Source organism: Ursus americanus, chromosome X (genome assembly GCF_024610735.1).
Source record: "Ursus americanus isolate L20-20 chromosome X, mUrsAme1.1.p, whole genome shotgun sequence".
Taxonomy (NCBI): Eukaryota; Metazoa; Chordata; class Mammalia; order Carnivora; family Ursidae; genus Ursus; species Ursus americanus.
The window spans coordinates 65,926,955-65,950,737 of NC_142164.1; the positions used below are offsets into that span (position 1 = coordinate 65,926,955).

Sequence of the window (23,783 nt, forward strand, 5' to 3'; positions counted from 1 at the left end):
CGATCATATCTACAAGATCCTGAGCTCCAGAATTCCTGACTGTATCCTACAATCCTTTCATTTCTTTCACGAATCCTGTTCTTCATCCTTATTGTAACCACCAATTTACTGACACTTTTAAAAAAAATACTTTGACAGAGAGAGAGAGTGCGCGCACAAGCAGGGGGAAGGGCAAGCAGGGGGAAAGGGAGAAGCAGGCCTCCTGCTGAGCAGGGGGCCTGATGCAGGGCTCGATCCCAGGACCCCAGGATCATGACCTAGCTGAAGGCAGACGCTTAACCGACTGAGCCGCCCAGGCGCACCCTGACACTTTCTAATACTCCCAGTACATCATTCTCTCCTGGGCCTTAAACTGGATCCTTTGATCAGTCATTTCAGTTAGGCTTTCCGAAGCACTCACTAGACCCATGACCTCCTGCCTCCCCATCATGTTAATTCCCAGTCACATGTAAACCAACTCTGTGTGTGTGTGTAAGTTTCTGTAGGCTGCAATGCTGAAGAAAGTCACATAACCAAGTGGACTAGATCTATTCATTATAAAACATTGCTATCTGACTTTAGCTGAACCTTTGGTCAACTGACAATCTTTCTTCCTCATCCCTACTTCAGTACGGCAGCTATTCTAAACATTCATCATTTCAAGACTGTAAATCTCCTTTCACTCTGTTAGTGGATGGTTTCAACAAATACACTGTGGAGATCGAAGTTATCCACATAGGAAGGTTTTCCCTCTCCTCACCTCAGAGTCTTTTCTTTGCTGTTATTGATTCTTTCATCCCTCTCCTTGTTTCAGAGGAGTAAATAACAACCTTTATTTCCTCTTCAGCCTCTGCTGGTTTGTTTCTGTTCCCTCCATTTTCTCTGGGACCCTGGATCCTTTGATCTTCTCCCCCTCTCCTAGATCTTTAACTTATTTTCCCTTCATGAATTCCTTTTCAGTCTATATACATGCTCAAATCTCCCCAATCTAAAACAAAAACAATACCCTCAAGCAACCATTCCTTTCTTTTCTCTTTATTGCTAACTGACAGGGATGCCATTTTCAGGGCTTTTCACCCTATCCAGAATGTGAAGGAGAGTCTGCTAAGATTTACCAAGGCTGCTCGCCAATATCTGCACTAATTCTTGTATTAGTTCATTCTTTTTTTTTCCCCCTTTGAGCCAAACAGAACACTGCCATCTTATTGGCTCATATCCCATCTGGGATGTAAAGGAGAGCCGGGGAGGTTTTTCAAACCTGCTGAGCAAAACTTCCATCTACAGTTTCATGCAAGACAACAACAACAAAATCTAGATGAACCCTGAGAAGAATCTATGGCAACTAGGACCTAAGCAAGAATCATACACTTGGGTATAAAGAGGCTGTTTTTTTCTTCTTCAAATGAGAACTAGGGCTTTGGAATAGAAAGGAGCGAGGGAAATGAATCTCTAGAAAGAAACCATCACAAAACAGGATTTGCTTTTCTGTTGTTAAGAGATTTAAAAACGATAAATTCTTGACATGGATAGGGTACGCATCATAAACACTGGGAAGCACATGTTTGCAGAGATTTAAATTTCTGATAGAGGATGGCAATGGAGAAAAATGTCCAGAGATAACATTATAATATCAGAAGTTATTCTCTCTAAGACTGAGAACAGATCAAACAAGGAGAAGATCAAGAATACTCCTTGACATTTCTGGGTATTTATTTACTATGGCAACAAATAAATAATAGAGATTTTAACTTAAAAGCGAAACATAACTTGTATCATGGAGGCATGTTGCAACAGGTTTCGGAACTTGAATAGATGTAACAAGGGAGAAAAAGCAGGTAGGGGAGAAATGAAGCGGCTCCATATGCAGCAGCTCTCAAATGGGGATAATTTTGCTTCTGAAGGGACATTCAGCAATATCGGGAGACATTTCGGTTGTCACAATTTATGGGTGGCAGTGAGTGCTACTGGCATCTCGTGGGTAGAGGACAAGGATGCCACTAAACATCCTACAAGGCACTGGACAGCCCCCCAAATTCTTTGATCTAAAATGTTAATACTCCCACAGCTGAGAAACTCTGCTCTATAGGTGAAGAAAATACCTGCGAGTCTAAGGCAGGTAGCTGAGTAAAATAGGGTGAAACATAGAAGTATTATCATAGTATGGATATGGTCCACCTAGTTAGAGAGAAAGGGAAAGATCTGTTACTGCAACAGCTCATAAAACTTATAGGAGTAAACACTGAGAAGGGACAGAGTGAAAGAGAATTTGATTAGGAGACAGAATCTAGTTCAAACTCTGCCCCTACCACCTACCTATATGCGTGACCTTGGACAAGCCACTGAAACTTTCCTTTATTCATAAAATAGGTGTCATACATACCTTACCTCATGGGACTATGATAAAAATCAAATGTGATCTACAAAGTGCTACCTACACATAAGCTTTTATTAATGGGGGGGGCAACTCGGGTAATTTGGATATCTACTAAGGTATGGGAGGCTGAAAGCAGAGCACCTGACAAATTCCTAATCTACTCTGATGACAATTTCTTCACTCAAAAGATGCTGTGAGTGAGTAAGGAAATGGCTGCTTTGGCCTTCAAGCTGACACACACGAAAGAACTGATTATTTAAGTAAAATGATGGGAATCTGTTGGGGACCAAGGGGTATGGTTAAACACCAGTATGCTAGCTGTTTAGAAAACAGATGTCCAAAATTCAGGAAAAAGGCAGCTAACTTTCTGGGAACAAGACGTCTAAAGGGGAAAAAGGACAGAAGGCTTTCCAAACACAAAATTGTAATTATCTAGCCACAAATTATTCCAATAAAAAAAATCGATGTAGCTTCATAGAAATCAACATGGCAAAGAAACTCAGATACAAAAAGAATACAGAGCATTATAGGAAGTTCTGTTCAAACACAGGAGATTGATTACCAGCATTTCTCTCCTCTCTGTCCTAAAACACCACTAAAAGGAATTTTAAAAGTACTTCACCCACCAGATCACGGAACATAGGATAGAAATACCAGTAGACAGGAGGTTTCAACATGTTTTTAGAGTACAGGTAGAGAAGCAGTAACTGATTTAGCAAGATAGAAGCCTCAATCTAAAGAGCCTGCAGGGGGGCAATAATGATGATAGTGATAATAACAGCTAAGTTTATATAGTGTTTCCTATAAGCCAGATAATATTCTAGGTACTTTACACATATGAACTCATTTAATTCTCACAACAGTCCTATAAAGTATGATTATCCTTATATTGACATATATGAGTTGAGGCACAAAGAGGCTAGGGAAGTTGCCCAAGGTCACACAGCTAATAAGTGGCAGAGTCAGGATTCAAATATAGGCAGTCTGGCTCCAAAGTCCATGGTCCTAATCTCTACGCTCTATGGAAATGAGCTGACTTGGTCACTCAGCGGCAGCACCAGGTACACCGGAAAGAGGACAGACCTGAGGCTGAAAAAAGGGGATTGGTAGAAAATGTGTATAAAGAACTCTGGCATGCGCCAGTCTCTGCCCCAGAGCATGCAACTACTGTGCTCCCCATTCTCAATCATTCCCAGTCTACTTAATGGGATTGTTTTTCTAATACCCACCCATTAAATGTTGATATTCTCTTGAAACTGTCTTGAGCTCTTTTCTCCCTATCTATACTCCCCCTAGGTTATTTTATACAGCCTAGAGTTTCAATAAAAACTATAATGAATGAGTCGCTAATCTGCATCTCCCAACAAGACCTCTTTCCTGTTGCCCAAAGCTCTATTTTGGCTGCCTACCGGATAACCTCCAGTGGGCTGTGCCCACAAGGCACTGCATGGAATACCGAACAAAACAGAACTCATCTTTCAGTGCCAATCTATTTCACTTCCAGCACTGTCCTTTTTCATTTCCTCGCTGTCTAACCAGTCACGCAACCTGAGACTCTTCCTCTTCTCACACATCTGAGTCCTTTTCATCAAATACTTAGTGAATAGGTACAATATTCTAGGCACTGTGCTAGTTATTAGAGATACAAAGATGACTAAGTCACAATCCCCACTCTCGAGGAGTTCATAATCTAAAGGGAGAGAGGGACACAAACAAAAATAATTGCAAATATATAACATTAAAGGAAGAGATATATATAGTAAAAATGGGTTCTCATAAGAGGGAGTGGTAAACTTTCCCCGGGAAGGTAAGGGAAGGCTTCAGAAAAGAATTAAAAATTTGAGCTGAATTGCAAAGGATGACTGGAACAGTGCCAATGGAGGAGGGAAGGGTAGGAAAGAAGAATGTGAAGGCATTCCAGACAGAGGAAGTAGCGTATGTCAAGGCACATTTGTGAGGAACTATGGGTAGCTCAATATTAATACAATGCGAGGTACAAGATGGCGAGTGACAAATACGGAGGTCAGAGGACAGCTAGGGAGAGATCGTAAGTCCATGACAGATAAGATCAGTCTCAGGTGTATGTATTTATCCCGTAGGTCAGTGTTTTTCAAATGGCGTTCCTCAGAACCTTAGGGATACTTTAGGGAACCGCAGAGAAGCTTCAGAGTTTCTGCAACTATAATTTGGGTTTTGTTTTTCAAGCTTTTTTAAAATTGTGGTAAAATATGCATAATATAAAAGTTACCATTTTAACCACTTTTAAGTGTACATGCAGTTCAGTGGTATTAAGTACATTCACACTGTTGTGCAACCATTACCACTACTTACAAATATTTTAACTATTTTAAAAACTGCCTTTAAATAGCTCACTCCAATGTGCTATATTTCAAATCTCAACATCCTGGAGTCTACCAACATATTATCTTGTGTGGCGAGGTTAGTTAAGTTTTCTGCAGTCTTTGAAAATACCTCTAACATTTTTGCATACGTTTGACTTTTTTTTTGCAAATGTGTATTTTCAGGTTGCGGCCTTGCATAGACTCTTTCCTGGTCACATGCCCGCGCATGGAAAATTGTGCAAGTTTTCATACCACTACACACGAGTTTGTACTGAAACACCAGACAGCGGCAGTTCCTGAATTCACACACTCCTCACTGCGTCATAGTCAGCTGCGTAGTACCAAATGGATGTTTGCCATCTACATGTCCACTGATGGATGAATGAATACACAGATTTCGGTGTGCACGCGCAAGCACATGTGCACGCACACACAACGGGATATTATCGAGCCACAAAAAAGAAGGAAATCCTGCCTTCTGCGACATGGATGAACCTTGGGAACATTATGCTAAGTGAAGTAAGTCAGATGAAGAAAGACAAATACTGTAGGTTCTCACTTATAAATAGAGTCTAAAAAAGCTGAACACACAGAAAGAGAGTAGAATGGTGGGTGCCAGAGGCTGAGGGGTGGGAGAAATGGGCAGATGTTGGTCAAAGAATATAAATGTCCTTGGGGCGCCTGGGTGGCTCAGTCGTTAAGCGTCTGCCTTAAGCGTCTGCCTTCGGCTCAGGGTGTGATCCCGGCGTTCTGGGATCCAGCCCCGCATTGGGATCCTCCGCTGGGAGCCTGCTTCTTCCTCTCCCACTCCCCCTGCTTGTGTTCCCTCTCTCGCTGGCTGTCTCTCTCTCTGTCATATGAATAAATAAAATCTTTAAAAAAAAAAGAATATAAACTTCCAGCTATTAGATGAATAAGTTCTGGGGATCTCATGTAAAGCATGGTGACTATAATTAACAGTACTGTATTCTATACTTGATAGTTCTTAAATATTATCACCACACACACACACACACACACACACACAGTAATTATGTGAAGGAATAGAGGTATTAACTAACCTTATTGTGGTAATCATTTCACAATAATATATGCGCATCAAATCATCACATTGTATACCTTAAACTTACATATGTTATATGTCAATAATATCTCAATAAAGCTGGGAAAAAAGATTAAATGAGATATTGCATATGAAGAACTTAGCCAATGGCACTCAAAAAAAAGTTCCAGGGTTTCTTGTAAACTTTGCAAGTACCCTGTTAGGCATTTATAGTTATTACATAACATAAACCAGGAAAGATACTGCTAGCGATACAACTTTGGATTTAAATGTCCTATCATTTGAAACTCCTGGATCAGTTTAGTAATTGAAGAGAATCCCGAGGTTGTAAAGTGGGCTGTTAAAACGTGTTTATAATTCATAACTACATATTAGTAGGAATCAGGATTTTCTTGATCAAGTGTCACCAGAACAAATTATAGGAAAAATTAGAGCAAAACCTTAATTAAGATTCTATCATCCAGAATCCCCACCATATACTAAGAATTAAGAATGTTCACTACAGCTTAACTTGTAATAGCAAAATTCTGGAACCAACCTAAATGCTCATCAGTAGGGGAACGGTATAATAAATACGATGGTATAGCTATACAAAACACAGACATGAAAAAGAACACGGTAGAGATGCATAAGTTAACATGGAACAACCTCCAACATGTATCGTTCAGCGAAAATAAGAAAGGGTAGACTAGAATAGACTACCCTGTATGCTTCCATTTGTACAGAAAGAGAAACTATCTAGAAATGTGGATTAGGGATTTAGGGAAGGAGAAAAAATTACTTTTCATTATACTGCATTTTAAAAAAACTTCTATTTCAAAACAATTATTCAGATTCACAGGAAGTTGCAAAGAAATGTACAGCAAGGTCTTCTGCACCATTCACCCAGCCTCTCGAATGGTAACGTGTTGCATAGCTATAGCTCATGTTGGAAAGTTAACACTGGCACAATCCTGAGCTTACTCAGATTTCAGCAGTTTTTACATGTACTGTGTGTGTGTACGTGTGTGTGTGGTTCTGTGCAATTTTATCACATGTATAACTTCATGTAACCGTCCTCAAAATCAAGATACAGAAAACAGTCCTATCACCACACAGCTCTCTTGTGCCACCCTTTATAGGCACACCTACTCTTTTACCCCTCAATCCCCAAACCCTATCGACCATTAATCTGTTCTCCCTTATAAATGTGGCTATTTCAAGAATGTTTATTTTTTTAAAGATTTTATTTATTTGAGATAGAGAGAGCAAGAGTGAGCGAGTGAGAGAGAGAGCATGAGCGGGGGGAGTGGCAGAGGGAGAGGGAGAAGCAGGCTCCCCATTGAGCAGGGAGCCCAACGCGGGGCTCGATCCCAGGACCCTGGGATCATGACCTGAGCTGAAGGCAAATGCTTAACCACCCGAGCCACCCAGGCATCCCTATTTCAAGAATGTTTAAGTGGCATTAAGTAACCTTTTGAGACTGGCCCCCTTTTCTTCCAACTCAGCATAACAATAATCCATCCAAGTTGTCGTCTGCATTAATAGTCACTCCTTTTTACTGCTGAGGAGTATTACATGGATGTACAATATTTAGTTTAACCATTTGCCTGCTACTGGACATTTCAATCATTTCATTTTTGGTCATTACAAATAGAGCAGCTATGAACATTCATGTACAGATTTTTGTGTGAACATATCCTTTCTCTGGGATAAATGTCCAATAGTGCAATTGCTGTATTGTCTGATAAGAACATATTTAGTTTTAGAAGAAACTGTTTTCCAGACTACTGTACTTCTCTACATTCCCACCAGCAATGTATGAGAGATCTAATTTCTTCACATTCTTGCCAGCATTTGGTATTGTCACTATTTTTTCTTTTAGCTATTATGAGAGGTGTGCAGTGATATCTCATTGTGGTTTTCATTTGTATTTTCTTTTTTTTATAATAATATTTTTATTATATTATGTTAGTCACCATACAGTACATCCCTGGTTTTTGATGTAAAGTTCGATGATTCATTAGTTGCGTATAACACCCAGTGCACCATGCAATACGTGCCCTCCTTACTACCCATCACTGGCCTATCCCATTCCCGCACCCCCCTCCCCTCTGAAGCCCTCAGTTTGTTTCTCAGAGTCCACAGTTTCTCATGACTAAGGATACTGAACATTCTTTCATGTGGTTATCTGCCATCTGCATGTCCTCTTTGATGAACTGTTTGTGTCTTTTGCCCACTTTGTAGTTGGATTGTTTTTTACTATTGAGTTTTCAGAGTTCTTTGTATATTCTAGATACAAGTCCTTTGTTGTATTGCATTTTTTTATCATGGAAAATTTTATGATATACCAGTTAATATAAAGAAAGACATTGTGATTATAAACTAGCTATATATTGTTTGAAGACTGACTTATACAATGTTATAAATCTGAACTTATTTTTTTTTAAGATTTTATTTATTTGACAGAGAGAGAGAGACAGCCAGTGAGAGAGGGAACACAGGCAGGGGGAGTGGGAGAGGAAGAAGCAGGCTCCCAGCGGAGAAGCCTGATGTGGGGCTTGATCCCACGACTCTGGGATCATGCCCTGAGCCGAAGGCAGACGCTTAACGACTGAGCCACCCAGGCGCCCCTAAATCTGAACTTATAAAATAAATTTACATGAATATAAAACCCGTTCTTTGATTTATTTCAACTGTTAGAATTTGTTGTAAGATTTCATTTTAAAAAGAGTTCTTATGCTTTAAAGGGAAGGCAGAAAAAAACATCTGCTGTACATGATGGAAACAAATGAGAGTGGTTTTGGGGGGCAGAGAGAAGGGGGAGGGGCAGAGGGAGAGAGAAAATGTTAAGCAGGCTCCACACCCAGGGTGGAGCCCAACCTAGTGCTCCATCTCATAACCCCAAGACCATGGTCTGAGCCAAAATCAAGAGCTAGATGCTTAACCAACTGGCCCACCCAGGTGCCCCATAATTGAAAGGTTTTAAAGAGGGGGTATACATTTGGATTTTATAAATATTACTTTGGTCATCAGTTGGAAGGTAGATTTGGGAGCAAAAAACTGGTGTTTAAGAAACCTTTTAGCAGGTTATTTTAATAGTTCAAGCGAGAGATCTCTAAGGACTAGGACAACGGAAAAGGAATGAAGGAGACAGAAGTCAAAGGTATTTAAGACATAAAAATGACACGACCAAGCAACCTTTTCAATGTGAGAGATGAAAAAGAAAGAGAATGAATACAACCTGTGCTATTTCAGGAATAAGGCAGATACACATTCATCTGGCCAGCCAGCAGTTACTGAGCACCAACTGCGTGCCAGGCACAGTGCTTGGCACAGGGGGCAGGAAAATAAGAACTAGTCTTTGCGTTCAAGGAACTCAAAGTCTAATGGGAAAAACAAACAAGTAATTACAACGAAAAGGAAGGATGCAGTGAAACTTAGCAGGGTGGCAACTGACTGGGAAGGGAAGTAATCTTCTACATCATGAAAAGGTTTTAGGTTATAGGCTTTTAGGTAAACGCCTTTGTCAAAACCCAGCTAACACAAACTTAAAATTTGTGCTTTTCATTATAAATTCCACATTAAAAAACATAAACAAATATTAAACCCCAGTTAATACCAAGTAAGCTTGAGTATTTGGGAGGAAGTGTACTGATGTGTGCAATTTACTTTAAAATGCATTTAAAAAAGAATATGGCTTAATGGTGGATAGATAGATATGTCATAAAGCAAAGAGAGTAAAATGCTAATGGTGGAATCCAGATGCTAGGTATAGGGCTCTTCCTATACAATCTTTTAACTTGACTGCATCTTTGAAAAATTTCATAATAAAGTGTTAGGAAAAAACACCATGGAACACTAGCTGATGGACTGACCCATATGAGGTTTCACAGGTAGGTGACATCTGAACTGTGAATTGAAATATTAGTAAGAATTGTCAGTCAGACCAAAAGGGAGCAAGAACTCAGGCATTCAATCGGGATCAACTACGAGTCAGGCACTATGCCGGGCCCTAAGGATTCAAAGATGAATAAAACACCTTTGCCTGGCTTGCTGTCAAGTCAGCCATTTTAGGAGACAACAGAATTACAGAGTTGGGTTAGTGTTAGTGCAGGAAAGAGGTAAGCATGGGCTGGGGGCGGGGGATTGAAGGTGGTTAAGAGAGTTTCTTCAAGGGGATGAAATTGGAACTGAGTACCGAAGGGCAAAACAAAATTAGCCATGTGAAGACAGAGGGAAGGCATTTCCAGCAGAGGGAGCAGAATGTACAAAGAAGCATAGAGAAGAGAGAACCTGGCACACTTAGAATGGCTAAGCAGATTGCAAGGAAGGGGTGGGGAGAGGGGAAGTTAGCCAGGTAGGCAGGGTTAGAGCACAAAGGTCATGCCAAGCAGTGTAATACAAAGTGAGGAGCTATGAGAAGAGCTTTAAGCAGGGATATCCAGTTTAGGAAAACATCTTGGCTGCTGATTGGTAGATGGCTTTGAAGGGTGCCTGGCTGAAAAAGATAGGGAAACCAGTTGGAAAGCTTGCTATAGGCTAAGAAATGCTGAAGGCCTGAACTAAGGTAGTGGTAGTAAGGTCAGAGAAAAGAAAGTGATTTGAAAGATGAGAAAGTAAGACTGAAAGAGCTTGGCGACTAATGGGATTGGGAGAAGGAGCCAGACTGAAGAAAGAGCATGGTTTGATGCCCCGATTTCCGGCATGGGTGACTGAGGGAATGTTGGTGTTATATATTAAAGGTGATGGAAGGGCAGGTTTAACAGAGGCAGGGTAAGATGAGGAATTCAGTTTTAGGTATGCGGAATGGGAGTTGTCTGTGGGACACCCATGAAATGCCCCACAGGCAACTAGACGAATAGGCTGAAATGTAGATGTGAGATTTGGGCTGGAGATAAGAGGTTTGGGCTGGGCAGCTTATAGGCAGTAGTTATAAGCATCTAAGTGGGTGAGACCACCTAGGGTGGTGCAAAGGTAGTAAGGTGATGGGCTTGAACAGTGGGAAGAGGAAGAAAAAAAATCGCAGGGCAGTACCTGGACTGTTGCAGGTATGGGTGGATGGAAGAAGAGGAGCCTGAGAGAGTCCTCAGAAAAGAGGACACCCAGGAGATGGCACTGTCACAGATCCGAGGGAGGAAGGAGACTGTCCAGATGAAGGGGCAGGGTGTCAGACACTGTGGAGTCACCAAGTAAGAGAAGGACTAAAAAGAGCCTAATGGATCCAGTTTTTCAGGTCATTGGGTGACCTCAGCAAGGACAGTTTCAGTGGGATGAGGATGGCAGGCTGGCAAAAAGCCAGGGGGAAAAGGAAAAGAACAGTAGTACGAGGAGGATGAAGGATTTTGTTTTGTTTTAAAATGGGGAAAACACATTAGAAGGCTTCTATGTTGGGGGGCGAGGGAAAGCCAGTAAACAGGGAGAGGTTAAAAAGCACAGGAGGAATGGGGCGCTTGATGGAACGAGATGTGCAAGGCAGTGGAGAGGGAAAAAACCCAGCAGAGAACATACAAGTACAATGGCACAGAGATCTGGAACGATGAGTAGACTGCTGTGGTTGGAACCTTGTAGTCTGTAGGCAAGTGGTGGGAGAAAAAGCTGGAACTCTAGAGGGGCCAGAAATTGACACCATAATCCCCTGGTACTATACAATCTCAAGGAAAAAAAAATACATTAGAAGATGAAATGGTTCCAAGCGCCACATCGAAAATCTAAGACTTCTGGTTGGACCTGGGAAGATGGCTATACTGTAGATAGTTTGATGAGGGAGGAGAGGACGACTGCATTCTGGGAGAGAAGAGATGGCTGTGCTGAAAGTGCACAGAAGCCAGAATTAGCAGGGCATGTTGTGAAGGCTGTGTAGCTGGGGTGGAGTGTGGGCAGAGGAAGCTGTGAAAGACAGCTGAGGAGGTAGGCTGGGACCAGGGTACAAAGGGTCTGGAAGGCCTGGCTATGGATTTTAGATTTCATCCTGTAAGCAGTGATGTGCCACTTCATTTCTAATCAGGGAAAGTACCATGTACAGAGTGGTATTTTGAGGAGGCTAATGTAGGTATGGTATTTAGAATGGAATGCCTTCTAGGAGCCAACGTATGAGGAGGCTCTTCACCAGGTATGCAGGGTGAAGGCACGAACTTTGTAGAGGCAGCAGGAACAGACTGGAAGTGGGCGCAATCTCTAAGGAAGAACTAACAGCAGGTAGTGGGTACTCATTCCTAATCGAGGAGATCATGCTGGGTGCAATAATTGGCATAACGGAATAGGAAGAAGAAAAAGCAAAAGAGAAGGAAAAGGAATAGTTTGAGTTAGAGAAAGAACTAAGAGAAATGATGATTTATGAACCAGAAGTTTCAAGAAGAGTACGTTCAAATGTCAATGCCACTAAGAGGTCAGGTAAGATGGGCTCTGGAAAGAACCAATTTGTTTTGGTAATTAAGATATCACTGATAATCTTTTACACAGTGGTTTTAGCAAGGTGGATAAAGATAGACTACCAAGAGAGTGAATCAGGTTCCTAGATAGACATAATCAATATTAAAAAATAAATTTTATTTCCGTATACCAGAAACAAAGTTAGAATATAAAATTTTCAAATATTCTACTTAGGCTAGTTACATGGGTTTGTTCAATTGGTGAAAATTCAGCGAGCTATTTGCTTATACGTAATTTCCTGGTTTCAAAGATTTTATTTATGTATTTATTTGTTTATTTGAGGAGAGAGAGAGAGAGGGCGAGCGGCAGGAGGAGCAGAGGGTAAGGGACAAGCACACTCCATGCTGAGTTTGGAGCCCAACGCAGGGCCCGATCTCACAACCCTGAGATCATTACTTGAGCTGAAATCAAGAGTTGGATGCTTAACTGACTAAGCCACCCAGATGCCCCGATTTCCTGGTTTTACATTAACACGTTAATAAAAAAGTTTTTAAAATATCACTTCTAAACCCATAACAAATGGTCAATTAATCTTCAAGAAGCAGGAAAGAATATCCAATGGGAAAAGGACAGTCTCTTCAACAAATGGTGTTGGGAAAACTGGACAGCAACATGCAGAGAATGAAACTGGACCACTTTCTTACACCATACTCAAAAATAAATTCAAAATGGATTAAAGACCTAAATGTGAGACCTGAAACCATCAAAATCCTAGAGGAGAACACAGGCAGGAATCTCTTTGACATTGGCCATAGCAACTTCTTTCTAGATATGTCTCCAGAGGCAAGGGAAACAAAAGCAAAAATAAACTATTGGGACTTCATCAAAATAAAAAGCTTCTGCACAGCCAAAGAAACAATCAACAAAACTAAAAGGCAACCTATGGAATGTGAGAAGATATTTTCAAATGACATATCCAATAAAGTTAGTATCCAAAATATAAAAAGAATTTGTAAAACTCAACACCCCCAAAACAAATAATCCATTTAAAAATAGGCAAAAGACATGAAAAGACATTTCTCCAAAGAGGACATACAGATGGCTAACATACGTGAAAAGATGTTCAACATCACTCAGCATCAGGGAAATCCAAACCAAAACTACAATGAGATACCACCTCATACCTGTCAAAATGGTTAAAATCAACAACACAAGAAACAACAGGTGTCGGCGAGGATGTGGAGAAAAGGGAACCTTCCTGCACTGTTGGTGGGAATGCAAAGTGGTATGCAAGCCACTCTGGAAAACAGTATGGAGGTTCCTCAAGAAGTTAAAAATAGAATGACCCAATGATCCAGCAGTTATACTACTGGGTATTTACCCAAAGAATACAAAAACACTAATTCAAAGGGATACATGCACCCCTATGTTTATAGCAGCATTATCTACACTAGCCAAATTATGGAAGCAGTCCAAGTGTCCATCAATTGATGAACGGATGAAGAAGTGGTATATATATATATATATATATATATATATACACAATGGAATTTTTATTCAGCCATAAAAAAGAATGAAATCTTGCCATTTGCAAGGACGTGGATGGAGCTACAGAGTATAATGTTAAGCAAAATAAGTCAGCCAGAGAAAGACAAATACCATATGATTTCACTCATATGAGGAATTTAAGAAACAAAACAAATGAGCCAAAGGGAAAAAAAGAGAAAGACAAACCAAGAAACATACTCGTAATTATAGAGAACACTGACGGCTAACAGGGTGGGAGGATGGGTGATGGGGACTAAGGGGTATACTTGTTTTGATAAGCAGCAGGTGATGTATGGAATTGTTGAATCACTATATTGTATACCTGAAACTATAGTATATCACTGTATGTTAACTGGAATTAAAATAAAAATTAAAAAATACAGCACTTCTAATACTGTCAAAATACAAATTACCTCTGAATAGAACAAAAGATGTATAAGTTTTCCACAGGGAAAATTATTGAGAAATATTAAAGAAGTCCTAGATAAATGGGGACATATATTACAGACATAGATTTGGAAGACTTAATTTGACTTAATGAAATAGAGTGCCCAGAAACAGACCAGGGCATATTTGGGCCTTAATATATGCCAGAAGTGGCACCGTCCAGCAGTGAGGAACAGGCGGACTTTTTATTAAATTGTGCTAGGACAAATGGGTATTTATGTGGAAAAGTGAAACTGGACTCCCACATCATACCATGTACAGAAAACAGTTCTAGGTGAATTGAAGACTTTAATGTGAAAGGCAAAACTGTGAGGCTTCTATTAGATAATCTAGAAGAACATCTTCGAGACCTTGCAGTACTGAAGTATTTCTTAAACAGGACACAAAATAAAGGAATCATAAATGAAAAAGGAGTGAAAAGACACGCCAGAGATGAGGGAGAAGATATTTGCAAAAACATGTGGGAGTGGGGAAGTTTGCAGTAAATATAACTGAACAGTGACTAGAATCTATAGTATATAAAAAACTACTTTTTAAAATCAGTAACAAAAAGACACAATAGAAAAAATGGGCAAAACTAGGACAGGAGGATAGGTATTTTATAGAAAAGAAAATGTATGTGGCCGGGGCGCCTGGGTGACTGTCAGTTAAGTGTCTGCCTTTGGTTTGGGTCATGATCCCTGGGTCTTGGGATCGAGGCCTGCATCGGGCTCCCTGCTCTTTGGGGAGTCCGCTTCTCCATCTCCTTCTGCTCCTCCCCTGCTCATGCTCTCTCTCTCTCAAATAAATACAATCTCTAAAAAAAAAAAAAAAAAAGAAAGAAAGAAAATGTATGTGGCCAAAAAACACAAAAAAAGGTGATCAACCCTTTTAGTCATCGAAGTAATGAAAATTAAAACCACTATGAGGTTTATCACTCCATACTCACTAGACTCGCAAAAACTTTAAATTCTGACCAGTGTTGGGGAATGTGGAGCGACAAGGACTTTCATACCTTGGAACACTTCGTAAGACAGTTGGGTATGTACCCTATGACCCGGTAGTTTTATTTCTCAGTATTTACCTCAGAAAATCATTTTTTTAAAGATTTTATTTAAATTCAAGTTAGTTAACAAATAGTGTATTATTAGTTTCAGGGGTAGAATTTAGTGATTCATCAGTTGCATATAACGCTCAGCGTCCTCCTTAATGCCCATCACCCTGTTACCCTGTCCCCCCACCCACCTTCCCTCAGCAACTGAGTCTATTCTCTATCGTTAAGAGTCTCTCACCATCAAAAAGAATGATTTCTCAACATTTGCTGCAACATGGACAGGACTGGAGGAGATAATGCTAAGCGAAATAAGTCAAGCAGAGAAAGACAATTATCATACGGTTTCACTCATTTATGGAACATAAGAAGTAGGAAGATTGGTAGGAGAAGAAAGGGGGGGTAAACAGAAGGGGGAATGAACCATGAGAGACTATGGACTCTGGGAAACAAACTGAGGGCCTCAGAAGGGAAGGGGGTGGGGGAATGGGATAGGCTGGTGATGGGTAGTAAGGAGGGCACGTATTGCATGGTGCACTGGGTGTTATACGCAAGTAAAGAATCATGGAACTTTACATCAAAAACTAGGGGTGTACTGTATGGTAACTAATATAATATAATAAAAAATTTTATTATTAAAAAAAAGAGTCTCTCACGGTTTGCCTCCCTCTTTATTTATTTTAAAAGATTTTATTTATTTACTTGAAAGAGAGAGCACAAGCAGGGGGAGGGGCAGGCAGAGGGAGAGGGAGAAGCAGGCTCCCTGCTGAGTAGGGAGCCTGATGCAGGTCCCCACCCCAGGACCCTGGGATCATGACTTGAACCAGAGGCAGATGCTTAACTGACTGAGCCACCCAGGTACCTCTCCCTCTCTGTTTCTATCTTATTTTATTTTTCCTTCCCTTCTCCTATGTTGTCAGTTTTGTTTCTTACTCCAGCAAACTCTTACACATATGCATCAGGGTATATAAACAAGAATGTTCATAAGGACATTGTTAATAATACCCCCAAACTGGAAACCAATGAACTCTCCATCAACAGTAGAAAGAATAAATAGTGGTACAGTCATATAATGGAATACTACACTGAAATGGAAATAAAGGAACCACAGCTATATGCACCATAGATGAATCTCTCACACACAATGTTGAACGGAAGGTGTAAGACACAGATGATTACATACAGCATGATTCCGTTTATATAAAGTTTAAAAATAGATAAAAGCTATGCTACTAAGATATTTATACAAAGGTGGCACTACCATCAAGGAAAGCAAGGGAATTCCCATCACAAAAGTCAGGAGTGGTTACTTCTAGAGGGAAGGGAAGAGGTCAGGACCTGAGAGGGGTATACACAGGCACTGGAAATCTTTTGTTTTTCAACCTATGTGGTACTTACATGACTGTGTACTTTATCATTATTTATTAAGCTATATACATGATCTATGCAATTTTCTGTATGTATGCTGTATCTCACCAAAAAATGTAACTAAGAGTGAATCACATGTGTTGCTAAGCAGTGTTAACTTTTCTGAGGAGCTTGGCTCTAAAGGGAAGGAGATAGGGTAGCAGTTAGAGGAGGATTCAGGATTGAAGGAATCTGGGCGCATATGTTCACCAAAATACATATACAAGTATATTCATAGCAGAACTATTCATAACAGCCCCAAACTGGAAAATACCCAAATGTTCATCCAACAGTAGGAAGGATAAATAGATTGTGGTATAGTCACCAATAGAATATGCATAGTGATGAAAATGAATGAAATACAACTACATGCAATAATATGGATTAATCTCAGAAGCATAATGTTGAGTCAGGCTTACTAGATTTAGCAAAAGAAAAAAAAATACAGGACATCCAGTTAAATTTGAATTTTAGATAAATGATGAATCATTTTGCATGGAACATACTTATATTAAAAATGATTCATCGTTTATCTGAAATTCAAATTTAACTGGCCATCTTATATTTTCTCTGGCGACCTTACACTGAATGAAAGAAGTCAGACACAAAGGTTACCCTTTGGGGAAGCTAGAGACTGGAAGCATGCATAAATGATACTTCTGGGATGCTTGTAATATTGTTTCTTGATCACCACTTATTCATCAAACTGTATAATTATGATTTGGGCATTTTTCTGAATGTATATTATACTTTGATTGAATAATCTACGTCATCCATCTGTAGTTTATTTATAATCTATCTGGCAGTGATCTGAATATGTTTTATATTCAAAGTCACAACAAAAAAGAGATAATCTTAACAAGAAATGTACAGCACCCACACTGACTAAAGGGAGAGAAATACTTTGGGTGATTTAATCCAGAATATAAATGGTCTATAAATATACGAGTATGTTCAACTTCACTAATAACTACAGAAATGAAAATGAGATACCACTTTTCACTTATCAAATTGGTAATAATACTTAAAGAGAAGTTAGAAAACTTTAGAAAAATGAATAATCTCATGCCTTCATGAGAATTTGGTAGTATATTTTAAAAATTTAGATGGAGTTTGGGAAGATAGTAGGTTAAAGATATCCCAGAATCCCCTCTATTCCCAAATCTGATCCATCCACTCTGTTCTTGAGCCAAGCGGGTGTACTGTAATCAGCCAAGAGAATGAAGTCACACGATGGGTCTGAGACCTGATAGGAAGGGGTGATGCAGAGTTTTTCACCTCTGGAAGAGATGAGAACTCTGAGCCAAGGACTTAGGGTCTGCTGTAATAGAGCCAAGGTACAAAGATGGGAACATGGCTTCTGGGGAAGGCTTGGCCTGCAGGACTCTCTGAATTCCTGGGGGACAGTCGATATTGTCGGTGTGAGTACGCCAGGTTTCTCTGGATCTGAAAATGCTGAGAAGAAACTGAAGAGTTGGGTTGGGTCCTCTCCATCTTGAGGTAAGGACAGCACCAAGAAACAAGGGGAAAGAGAGCCTTTCTCTTGACACCTCCCAAGGGTGTGAGCAGTGACAACATGCTGCTACAGTGCTGGCTCGTGAGCAGGAACCACCGTGCCTTTTCTACTCACACAGCTGCTAGGACTTGAGGCACTTGAGCCCCAATGAACAAAGAAAAATAACAATCCACATAAGGGGACCCCAAAGCCAAAGAGAGGCCAAGTGGAACCCTTAGAATAGGCCTTTAATGAAACAGAGTTGCTGAAAGAAACAAACAATTCGAGCTTAAAAAGGATCTCCCTACGAGATTAAAGTACAGCATAGAAAAGACTTTTTGGAACTAGAAGAATTAAATACTATTTACCGAAACCAGTAGCAATTATCATTCCAAATTTAAAACACTAAAACCATTCCAATTAAAATCAGAAACTAGATCCTCCTGAAGAAAGCAACTTTACAAGCCCAGGGTATATCCTTCAACATCCTTCTCCTTACTAATGAACCAAAAAATATGAGAATTAGTAATAGGAATAAATATTGGCAAAGAGATCATTTTCTTCTTACTATTACAATTTTATACTAAGAAAACCCAAGACTCCAGTTAAAAAAAACTTAGAACAGAGCTATATGTATCAGGATGAATGAATCTCACAAATGTAACATTGAGCAAAAACAAAAAAATACAACACCAGTGACAAAAGAACACATATATTATGAAACAACTTATGAAAAGTTTAGAAACAAGCAAAATATCACTGCATGTTGCTAAGGGATACAAGACTAAGGAAATGAATGGATAAGATAAACACCACACTCAGAATGCCAGTTAAAGTCACTCCCCTACCTGTCTGATGCAACCTTACCACTCAATTGACACTGCTCTGGCAAAGATTATAGAAAACCTCAATGGCCAAATCCATCTGTCTCTTCTCAGTCCTCATCTTATGTAACCACTCCGAAGCATCTTACACAGGTGTCAATCCCTCTTTTCTAGAAACTCTTACCTTGGTTTTTAAGCTACTACTATTCTCCTGTGCCTCTTCGACCTTTTTAATTGGCTCATTTACTCCTGACTCTTCAATATTGCTGCTTCTCACTAATATTTAGTGTTGGCTGTCTTATTATCTAGTCTTTCTCCACACAACTCTCCCTGGGCAACCTCACCCATACATTCCAAAATTTATCTCCAGCCCAGATGTTGCTTCTTTTTTAAAAAAATTATTTAGGGGCGCCTGGGTGGCTCAGTCGTTAAGCATCTGCCTTTGGCTCAGGTCATGATCTCAGGGTCCTGGGATTGAGCCCCCCCATTGGGCTCCCTGCTTGGCGGGAAGCCTGCTTCTCCCTCTCCCACTCCCCCTGCTTGTGTTCCCTCTCTCGCTGTGTTTCTCTTTCTCTCAAATAAATAAAAATCTTAAAAAAAAAAAAAAAGAGGAAAAGTTCTATTTATTGTATTGTCTGGATGGCTCAGTCGGTTAAGTGTCTGCCCTCAGCTCCGGTCATGATCCCAGGATCCTGGGATGGAGTCCCAAGTCGGGCTCCCTGCTTAGCTCGGAGCCTGCTTCTCCCTCTGCCCCTCCCCCCTGCTCTTGCTCTCTTTCTCTTCCCGTCTCTCTCAAAGAAATAAATAAAATCTTTAAAAATAAAATAGAAGTCATTCCTTCACTCAACAAATAAGTGCCCACTACATGCCAGGCATGAGGACAGGCCTGGGGCTACAGAGGTGAACAAAACAGACAAGGTTTCCAGGTTCCCCCATTACCAACAGTGTGGCAGTGAGCGTTCCGGTCTCGTACATCTGCGTGTACATGTATGACTACTCCCCTAGCAGAGCTTTATGCCAGTGCGGCTACTGGATCAAATAGTATGTGAACAGTTACTTTGGATACATACCAGAATAGCGCCCTCAAAAAAGGCTTCACGATTTAGGCGTCCACCTTTCCCCCTGCCCATTGCTCTCTTAGGTATATATCCCAGAGAAACTCTCATGCAGGTGAACAGTGGTGCATCGATCATGAGTGTTCACGACAGCCTTGTTTACGAGAGCAGTAAAGTTGAGAAACAACGGGAGAATAAATGAAATTATTGTACATCCACACGATGAAATGAAAATGCCCAAACCAGAGCTACCTGTATCTACATGAGTATCTCTCACAGACCTAAAGGTGAGCGAAGAAAGCAAACCCCAGGGTGCCTGGGTGGCTCAATTGGTTAAGCATCTGCCTTCAGCTCAGGTCATGATTGCAGGGTCCTGGGATTGAGCCCCACATCAGGCTCTCTGCTCAGCAGGGAGTCTGCTTCTCCTACTCCCTCTGTGCTCTCTTGCTCGCTCTCTCTCTTAAATAATAAAATCTTTTTTTTAAAGTTTTATTTATTTATGTAATCTCTATACCTAATGTGGGGCTTGAACTCACAACCCTGAGATCAAGAGTAATATGCTGACAGAGCTAGCCAGGTGTCCCCCAGATGTTGCTTCTAAGCTCTAGTTCTGAATTTCCCATTTATGCATTTCAAATCTGACATGTTCAAAATCAAACTTACTATCTTTCTGCAGTCTGCTCCCTATATACCTAGGTCTTGTTTTCTTGCTCATATCCTTCAGCTAATGGCATCTCCCACTTGATCTAAGGCCATGATTTTGTCATAAACTTTTTTGCCTCACAAATCAAATCTACTTGAGTACAATGCCTTCCTCCACCCCCAATAATGCAATATCAACAAAATTCTGATGGGCCATATCCATCCTCTGAAAATATCCAAGAGGCGCTAGCAACTTTCTTAGCTCTTGGTAGTTAAAAAATGACTCCCTCTAACAGTGGGGAGCTTGGCTTTGGGAATGATATTTTGTTAACTAAAGAAAACTTAATTCTGCTGGGACAAGTCACACCCCGTAAGCCTCTTCCACCCTCAAGATCTACCTCAAAAGTTGACAAGCACCCTGGCCAGCTCCTAGAGCTCTTAGTTCAGTTGGGCTTGTCTATAAATATCAGTAGGGCCCATATCCTCCCCATTAACCACCATCCAGAGCAAGTAAAACACAGAGGATGGAATTGATAATTATTATCCTATATACCAGGAATTACAATGCTTATTTTACATATATGAGTTCACTTAATCCTGACATCTCTGTGAGGGTATATAGTCAAGTCCTATTTTATAAATGAAGAAATTGATCCTTTGAAGCTAAAATTGGGTAACTCAGAATGTAGATGCAAAACTCTAATGCAAATGAGTGAAAATTCCTTGAAAGCCCCTAAAAGTCTTTTTTTTTTAAAGATTTTATTTATTTATTCGACAGAGATAGAGACAGGCAGCGAGAGAGGGAACACAAGCAGGGGGAGTGGGAGAGGAAGAAGCAGGCTCATAGCGGAGGAGCCTGATGTGGGGCTCGATCCCATAATGCTGGGATCACGCCCTGAGCCGAAGGCAGACGCTTAACCGCTGTGCCACCCAGGCGCCCCTATAAGCCCCTAAAAGTCTTTGAAGATGTTGCTAAGTCACAAGCCACCAACCACCTATGACTGTATCGCTGGTGGACTGGAAACTGCAAAATTCTTGAGAGATTGAAAATAGATGTATAAGACTAACAGAAGAAAAAAATATACAGGAGAGAACTGCTGTGAAAAGGTGGCACCAACACTAGGGGAAGTGCAGACTTGAAGGTTGTGGATTTAGCAAACAGGAGGGAGCCTTGGGATAGGAGTCCATGGTAATTGGTTGTGGTACCAGAGTACGAGTAGGTCACTGGCCTGGTAGCCAATGACATGGCAGGAATAAGTCCAAACACAAACATGAAAATATACAGAAGAAAACCCTTTGTTAAAAGAGAACATTGGGTCGGGAATGAATGAATGAATGAATGAATGAATGAAAGAAAGAAAGAAAGAAAGAAAGAAAGAAAGAAATCAAGCTACATGACTGCGATAAGGGATGCGAAAAGACATACCAGGCAAGGGCTAACAAAGAGAAAGTAAATGAAAAAGTGTTAATCAGATAAAATAGATATAATCCTCTGAGAAGATATATGCCATGATACTTTATGCAGCTAGCAACATAGCTTCAAGATATATAACAGTAATGCCATTGTGTAGTGACAGATGGTAACTACACTTATCATGGTGAGCACTGAGTAATATACAGGAGTGCTGAATCACTATGTTGTACACCTGAAACTAATATAACATTGTATGTCAACTATACTTCAATAATAAAAACACAATAGCTGCAAAAATTGTGTGTGTGTATAATCATAAAAATGCATACATATATTGCATAAATAAATATAAGGAGAAATCGACAAATCCTTGGTCATATTGTCACAAAATCACATACTAAGTAAATAACAAGAAAGAACATGAAAAGCCAAATAATTTAATTAAAGAGTTTACCTAACAGGCAGATATAGAACAACATACCCAACAGAAAACACGCTTTTTTCAAATATACATGGAATATTAAACAAAGACCAAACAAGAATCAGGCCAAATTTCAAAAAGAAGAAATCACACACATTCATTGATCATAATGGAATAAGTCAGAAATAAACAACAATAGGATACATAAAAACACCTTCTACATAACTCTTAGGTTAAAGGAAAAATGAAAAAGGAAATACCTAATTTAGAAATTAATAGAGGACTATTTCTCAAAATTATAAGATTATATACAGTGGTACTTAGAGAAAAATGTATAGTTTTAAAAGTATCTTTTTAGGGGCGCCTGGGTTGCGCAGTTGTTAAGCGTCTGCTTTTGGCTCAGGGCGTGATCCCAGCGTTCTGGGATCGAGCCCCACATCAGGCTCCTCCGCTATGAGCCTGCTTCTTCCTCTCCCACTCCCCCTGCTTGTGTTCCCTCTCTCGCTGGCTGTCTCTCTCTGTCAGATAAATAAATAAAATCTTAAAAAAAATAAAAATAAAATAAAAGTATATTTTTAAAGAAGAACAAATGAAAACAAATGAGCTATGCTACCAAAAGAGAAATAATCAAATGGCATACTCAAATAAAAGAAAAAAATCAGTCCTGAATGTAACTTAGCTTCTAGATCCAGTTATCAATTTGTAGGCAGTACAGAGGAACAAGAAACATGTTAAAACTACATGGGGATACGCAATTACCAAAATTCAGACTATGAGAAGTTCTATAAGACAACCTGATTTCTTCAATAAATAACTTATAGAAAGTTGAGGGGTAAGGAGAGATGGAGGAGGTATCTACAGACTAAAAGAGACTTAACAGAACTATCAAGTAATAGCAATGTGTGGACTTGTTTAGATCCTGATCCAAATAAATAAAATCAATGAGACTACTGGAAATGTGAGCACTGATGTTTGATGATATTAAGGAATTATTAATAATTTTTAGGTGATTATATTCTTAAAAGAATTCTTATTTTTTCAGATACAAACTGAAATAAATAAAAAATGTATCTGGGATTTGCTTCAAAATAATATCAGAGGGAGACAGTGGTTAGGATACAGATGAAACAAGACTGGTCATAAATTTGTCATTGTCAAAACTGTATGACAGGTATGTGGAGGGTTCGTTATACCATCTTGACCTCTTGAAAAGCTTTAAAAAAAAAGAGAACTAAGCTTTCAACTCAGGAAGCAATACAATGAATATAACAAAACAACCTGGGAGGAAGTCATTAATAGAGAGTAAAAAATAAAATACAAAAAAAGGAGAGTTAATCAATAAATCTGTCAAATGCAGTAGAAAAAATAGAGAGGATATATAATAATCAATG

The 23,783-nt window shown here is 39.8% G+C and overlaps 1 protein-coding gene across 2 annotated transcripts in view; it reads right to left on the reverse strand.

Annotated features, from left to right (window-relative positions):
- KIF4A (kinesin family member 4A) overlaps positions 1–23,783 on the reverse strand; it is a 108,407-nt gene that overhangs the window by 66,382 nt on the left and 18,242 nt on the right. The window lies entirely within an intron of this gene.